This window comes from Notamacropus eugenii, chromosome 3 (genome assembly GCF_028372415.1).
Source record: "Notamacropus eugenii isolate mMacEug1 chromosome 3, mMacEug1.pri_v2, whole genome shotgun sequence".
Lineage (NCBI taxonomy): Eukaryota > Metazoa > Chordata > Mammalia > Diprotodontia > Macropodidae > Notamacropus > Notamacropus eugenii.
The window spans coordinates 292,216,938-292,223,505 of record NC_092874.1 but is presented as its reverse complement, the minus strand read 5'-3'; positions in this window follow the sequence as shown (position 1 = coordinate 292,223,505).

The window sequence follows — 6,568 nt, the reverse complement described above, 5'->3', positions numbered from 1 at the left end:
ATGTGTGCATGATGATTGCTCTTGAAGGAATCATTCTAGAACCAACCAAGACCTTTCCAGTGATAATAGAAATCTGGGCTCAGTTCAGGGACTGTAGAAGCCAAACAAGAACTCCTCCATCTTTCCTTATACTTTCTAGGCTATGAAGTCAAAGGCTCACAGGATACTTACCCTGGGGGAGGTTCAGTGGAGAGTTCTCCAGATTTAGGGCATCAGCAGCACCATGTTGGCTCTCACCTCTACCTTTCTTGGGAATGTCTCTTCTTATTGGTTTCTTTAGGATTTCCTCAATGGAGAAGGGCAGACCCAGTTGCTTTGGGGAATTAAATTTCTCCAGATTTTCCCCCTCCATCCCTCTGGCCCAAACAAAAGTCAGGCAACTTCAGTTCTTTGAGAGCCAAGGGTAGGAGAAGAGGGCAGTGAGGATTCAGGATTGACAGTTGAAAATTATGTGAGAGGTAGGAGGAATAACTGTATCCTTCCTGGCAGTCCTTGGGATTAAAACTAAAGACCTAGGAAATGGTGAGAGACACACCGGAGCCTCGTCCTGGAGACTCCTGTCATCCCCAGCTCATTCTCTCTGACTTCTAGGAACTCTGTCTCCTGGAGCCCAGTGATCTTTGAAGTGGAACAATATATCACAACACATTGAAATGGACCATCCCAGTACTGCTGGGCAAGCTGGAAGTTTGGCTGTTGGTCATCCTGTGGCCCTGGAGGCTACAGACTTGGAGAAGGAGTAACCTTGGTATGGCAGAGCCTCCACTTGCACCTTGGCCCTCCGGTACTGGGTTCACAAGTCTCTCCAACTCCAGTCTTCCTTTCTCTTTCACAGATTAGTCACCAGAGACAAGATCCCATGGAGAAAGGTAACAGGGGCAACAAAGAATAAGAATGGAAGGGAAAAGACCAATTCTTGTGTCCGACGGGGTCCAAACTCTGGAGGCTTGGTGAGTCTCATTCAAACTATTGAACCCAGCCTTGGGGAACTAGACTATTTCTTTCCTGGAGGCTGGTAGGAATTCACCCCAAACCCCTTTAGCAGTCTCTGCAGAGATGACCGATTGATACCCCGATCCAGAGTAAGCTATCCTGTATGTATTCTCTCTGGTCAGCCTTGAGACATCAGGTTCGGGATCCTCTCAGAGTCTAGATTTTCTTTCCTATTCTTTTTTTTGATCAGCTAGTTACTGGGGACTAAGGGCAGACAGAGAAGGAAGCAGCAGTAAGATGAGGTCCCAGAGCCAAATCGTCCCAAATTGTAGCACTTGTTTTTGCAGGGTGTCATCTCACTCTTCAAAATTCATCTCTGTTTTGGGGCTGGTGCAAAGACAAGGGGCTTCTTGGTCCTTGTCTGGGAATAAGTGACTCAGAGGATAAATGCCTCAGATTTCTCTAGAGAATTCCGATCTTTTTCTCCTCCCAAGTCCACACTATCCAGGGTACTATTCATTGCAAGGTTTAATTGGCTCCAGTATGACGCTCTTTCCTCTAATGGAGGGTTTGCTAGTCTCAGATGCCTTCTCAGCTCTTCTCTTTGCTTCCTTATTCCTTCCTCTGTTGGACTTTCCTTATCTGTCAGTGTTGGCAAGTTCTGTCCTCCTTTGTCCAATGGGAAGACAGTTCTAATCCTGATAGGCTGGGGTCCCTGTGTGGAATTACTGTGTAACCAGGGTGGGAAGATAATAAACCACACCCGATAATATGGAGGAGGCCATCCCCATCCAGCCGGGACTTGTGTGAACAAGAAGGTAAAAGGGGAAGTGTGGAAGGGGAAGGATGAGGGAATGGGAGGCCTCAGACAGTGGCATCAGAGAGGGTCTGAAGAAGAAAGCCAGGTTAGAATGAGAGGAAGAGAGAAGAAGGGGTCCCTGGGCTAACAATAGCTCTGTAAAGAGTTTAAATTGTCATAAAAGGTGTTTACACAGCTCCAAGAATTTATGGGTCATAGATTATTGCTGTATAGATAGGAAGGCTAAGGCCCTGGGAACAGGGATCCAGGTTCCAGCTGCAGACACTCCCTGCCAAGTGAACTTTAGTCACTACAGATGTGGTTCTGCCACCCAAGGAATGCTTGGGACAGCCTCCTGAGGGATTGCCGTGGGTACCTCATTCCCACTGACTTCCCTGTCATGAGTATGTACCTGGGGTGGCAAGGAAGTTGGCAGAGGGATAGGGGTAAGGCAGCCCCTAGGCAGGAAATGAGCATTTACTGAGTCATTGGTAAGAAGCTTAATTGAACCTGGCCAACAGATTAGATCTGATTAATGAGCATTCAGACGTTCACTTGTTTCTGATTCTTCATGATTCCATTTGGGGTTTTCTTAGCAGAGATACAAGAGTGATATGTTATCTCATTCTCCAGTTCATTTTACAGATGAGGAAACTGAGGCAAACAGGGTGAAGTGACTTGCCCAGGATTACACAGCTAGTAAATGTCTGAGTCCACGTTAAAACTCAGATCTTCCTGACATCAGGTCTGGTGCTCTATCCACGATGCTACTGAGCTGGCCCTCGACAAGCCTTCATTAACCACTAAATCTATTCCAGGTACCAGGAATACAAGGAGTAGCCCAAAGCATAGCTCCAAACAACATGCCCAAAGTTATGTACTTTGAAATATAGCAGCCCTTCCTTTTAGTTATATTTAGTTTAGCAGGCATCCATTAATGTCCTGTTAAGGCACAATCAGCAGCCCCAGTGCTAGGGATACAAATACACTGCATTCACTCTAGAGCTACTTAGATCCATAGGGAGCTGGGGGTAGGTAGAGAAAAGAGATGGAAGTGATCTCATAAGGTCAGAGAGAAAGGAACCCAGGACACATGAGGGCAATGGGGTTTCTTGCTATTGAGCTGTTTGCTAAATCCAGATCTGGTTTAGGTTTTGGCCATAAGTCATTGGAATTTCCCTCCAGGATCAGACCGCCAGGAGGAAGAACCTACCTTCCATGGTGCTTGAGGGTGAGGTTGCTCTTTCCTTGAGTCTACCTGACTCTTATGCCCATTCCTTGGGCCTTGAGTTTCAGAATCAGAGTTCCTCTGGACTTTCTGCCTTTGTTTCTGATGACTGGAAGTATGAGTCTGATACAGGAAGTATGAGTCAGACATCCTGGGTAAACTCTTTTGCCCACTTGAAGGGGAGGGCTGGTGGTGAACCACAGAAACTCAAATTGTACATTTCCTAGAACTCAGCTAGAACTCAGATGGTGCAATGGATAGAGCCCTGGACCGGGAATAAGGAAGATCTGAATTCATATTTGGTCTCACATACTTACTAGCTGTGGGATGTTGGGCAAGTCACTTAATCTCTGCCTTTTTAAATGTTTACATGTGTAAAATGGGGATAATAGTAGTACCTGCTTCCCAGGGTTATTATGAGGATAAAGTGAGATAATATTTGTCAAACACTTTACAAACATATATAGAACTAGCTACTTATATTATTGATAACTCGTGGGTCAGGAGCAATCAAAGTCAACAAGAATTTATTAAGTAGGAATCCCACAAAGCACTAGGGATACAGCTGCAAAAAATGACATGATCTGTACTCCCAAGGAGATGACCTTCTCGTGAGGGAGACCAAAAGTAGCTGTAAAAATATATACAGCATAAAAATAAATTAATACAAAACAAGTCATATACAAGTTATTTTGCTCTGGGCCGGGCTACCTTTGGCCAGAAGTAGGTGGAGTTTCCTTCCAACACAGGACAAGCAGGAGACAGAACATTACTTTCGATGTGGGCTGGGGGTGGAAGGTGGTTTGGGAAGGAGGTAGCCAGCAGTTGGAGAGGGGGTCAGAAAATGCTTCCTAAGATGCTTGAGTAAATCTTAAAGGAAGAGAAGGTCTTGTTGAGGTTCCTGGCAAGGTGAACTGCCAATGCAAAGGTACTGAGATAGGAGATTGAGGATCATATGGGAGGAATAGAGAGAAGTCCAGTTTGTCTGAAACATAGATGACAGAAGGGTGAGTAATGTCCAATGAGGTTGGAAAGCTAGATCGGGGCCAGCTACTGATGCTGGAGGGTTTCCTTGGTTTGAGAGAGTGTTTGGCTCACAGTGCTATGTGGCAGATATTTGTCATAATTATTAGACATCTTCTTCTAGTTACTACACTCTTTCTTGTTCACTGATAAGTGCTACCTGTAGTATCCAAGTCCCTGAGTCTGCTTCCATGAAGAACCAAATCTACCATGTCTAAGACCCAAGACTAGAGGGCACTGCAATGCAACAAGTTCGGAAAAAAGAGACAGTATTTCTCCAGTAGGAGGGGACTCAACGTTTTGTTTGGGTAGAACCTCAAAGTCCATGTGCCCATTGACAATGCGCTACAGAGAGAGAGAGAGGTAGGGATGAGGGCCAGAAGGTCACTGCCCTTTTGAGCATTTGTCTCAGTACGTCTATCCAGGTGGGTTGTAAAAACTGCCAAGATAAACCTAGGACCTGACAATGCCTCTCAATGCCATCTGCTGGTTGAAAGTATGTGCTGATGGTCAGAAATAAAGACAGCCTCAAAGAACTGGAGAAACATTAAGTGCTTATGAGTGGGCAAACCAACATAACAAAAACTACCATAATACCTAAACTAAATGAATAATCGTGGCTACTATTTATACAGCATTTATAATGTGCCAGGTGCTGTGCTAAACTCTTTACAATAATTATCTCCTTTGATCCTTACAACAACCCTAGCAGGCAGGTTTCCCCCATTTTACAGATGAGAAACTGAGGCAAACAGTGACTTGCTCAAGGTTCCACAAATAGAAAGTGTTTGATGCCAGACTGGAGCTCTGATCTTCCTAACTTTAGGACTGGCATTCTATCAACTGTACCACCTAGTTGCCATATTTATTTAATATCATACTAATCAAACCACCAAAGGATTTCTTCATAGAGCTAGAAAAAATAAAAATGAAATTCATCAGGAACAAATAAAAAGGTTAAGAATCTCAAAGGAAAGGAGAAAGAAGGAACCTTAGAAGCAACAGATAAATTTCGACAAAGTAGTAATCTTGAGAACAGTTTGGTACTGATTAATAAGTAGATTGATTGGTGGATCAGATTAAGTAAAAAAGTAGTATCCTAGTGTTTCATAAATCCAGTGATTCTATCTACTATGGTAAGAATTTGCTGTTTAACTAAAACTTCTAGGAAAATTGGGAAGCAATCTGGTAGAAACTAGGTATTGACCAGTATCTTACACATCATACTGAGATAAACTCCAAATAGTTACGTGAAACAAAAGGTGACATCATAAACAAATTAGAGAATCAAAAAAGAAATTGCCTGTCGTATCTAGGGAGAGAGAATCTCAGAAGATAAAATGGACAATTTTGCTTAAATAAAATCTACAGTTTTTTTTAATCGACAGAGTAAATGAACTAAAATTACAGAAAAAAAATGACTAGGAAAATTCTTTGCAAGGAATTTGTCTGATAAGGGTTTCATTTCCAAGATATAAAAGGTGATTCAAATTTATAAGAATAAGAGTCATTCTCCAGTTAGTAAATAGTCAAAAGCCATTATGCAGGGATTTTTAAGAGGAGCAATCCAGGCTATTTTCAGCTGCTCAAAAGTGCTCCAAATCACTAACAACCAGATAAATTAAATCTGAAGAAACTCTGAGGTTACACGTCATACTGATCATCAGTTGGGCAAAGTTCACACACACACACACACACACACACACAAACACAAACACATACACAAACACACAGGAAAATGACACTTGTTGGAGGGGCTGTAGGAAAACAGGAGCATCAGTACACTTTTGGTGGATTTGTAAATTATTCATCAGTCCTGGGAAACACTTTGGAACTATGTCTTAAAAGTTAATAAACTGAACATCCTTTGTCCCCATGGTATCACTAGTAGGCTTATATCTCAAAGAGATCAAAGAAAAGGGAAAAGAATACATAAATGTACAAAAGTATTTAGAGCCGCTCTTCTTGTGGAGTCAAAAATCCTGGCAACCAAGGGGTGCTCATCAATGGTGGAATGGCTGAATAAATTATGACATAGGAATATAATGGAGTGGCAGAAAGTTATACAAAGATTAAAAACACAAATAGTCATCGTCCTCAAGGAGCTTACTGGAAGGAAATAAAAAAGTGTATAGAGATAAATCAAGTTACTTACAAACTAATTTTCCTGATGGGGGAGAGGGCAGGGATGGGTTAGACCCCTAACATCTGAGGAAGCAATCTCAAAAAATCTCCCGTAGGAGGTGCCACTGTCTGAGAGGCCCTAGAAGGTCATCCTGTCCTGCTCCCCTATCTCTACCATGTCCTACAAGAGTGTCTGAAATTCCACCATTATTTCTCCATTTTAAAGTAATTTGTCATGGAATCACCAAATTTGAAGGGATGTCAGCAATCCAACCTCCACCTAAAACATTAGCATTTTTTATGACAACTGATTAGTGTAAACGATCAATAAGCATTTGTTAAGCATCTGTTATGTGCCCAACACTGTTCCAGTGCTGAGGATACAAAGACAGATACTACGTAGTCTCTGCCCCTCAGGGAGAGATGACATGTACACACTTATTGAAGTAGTATAGGATATT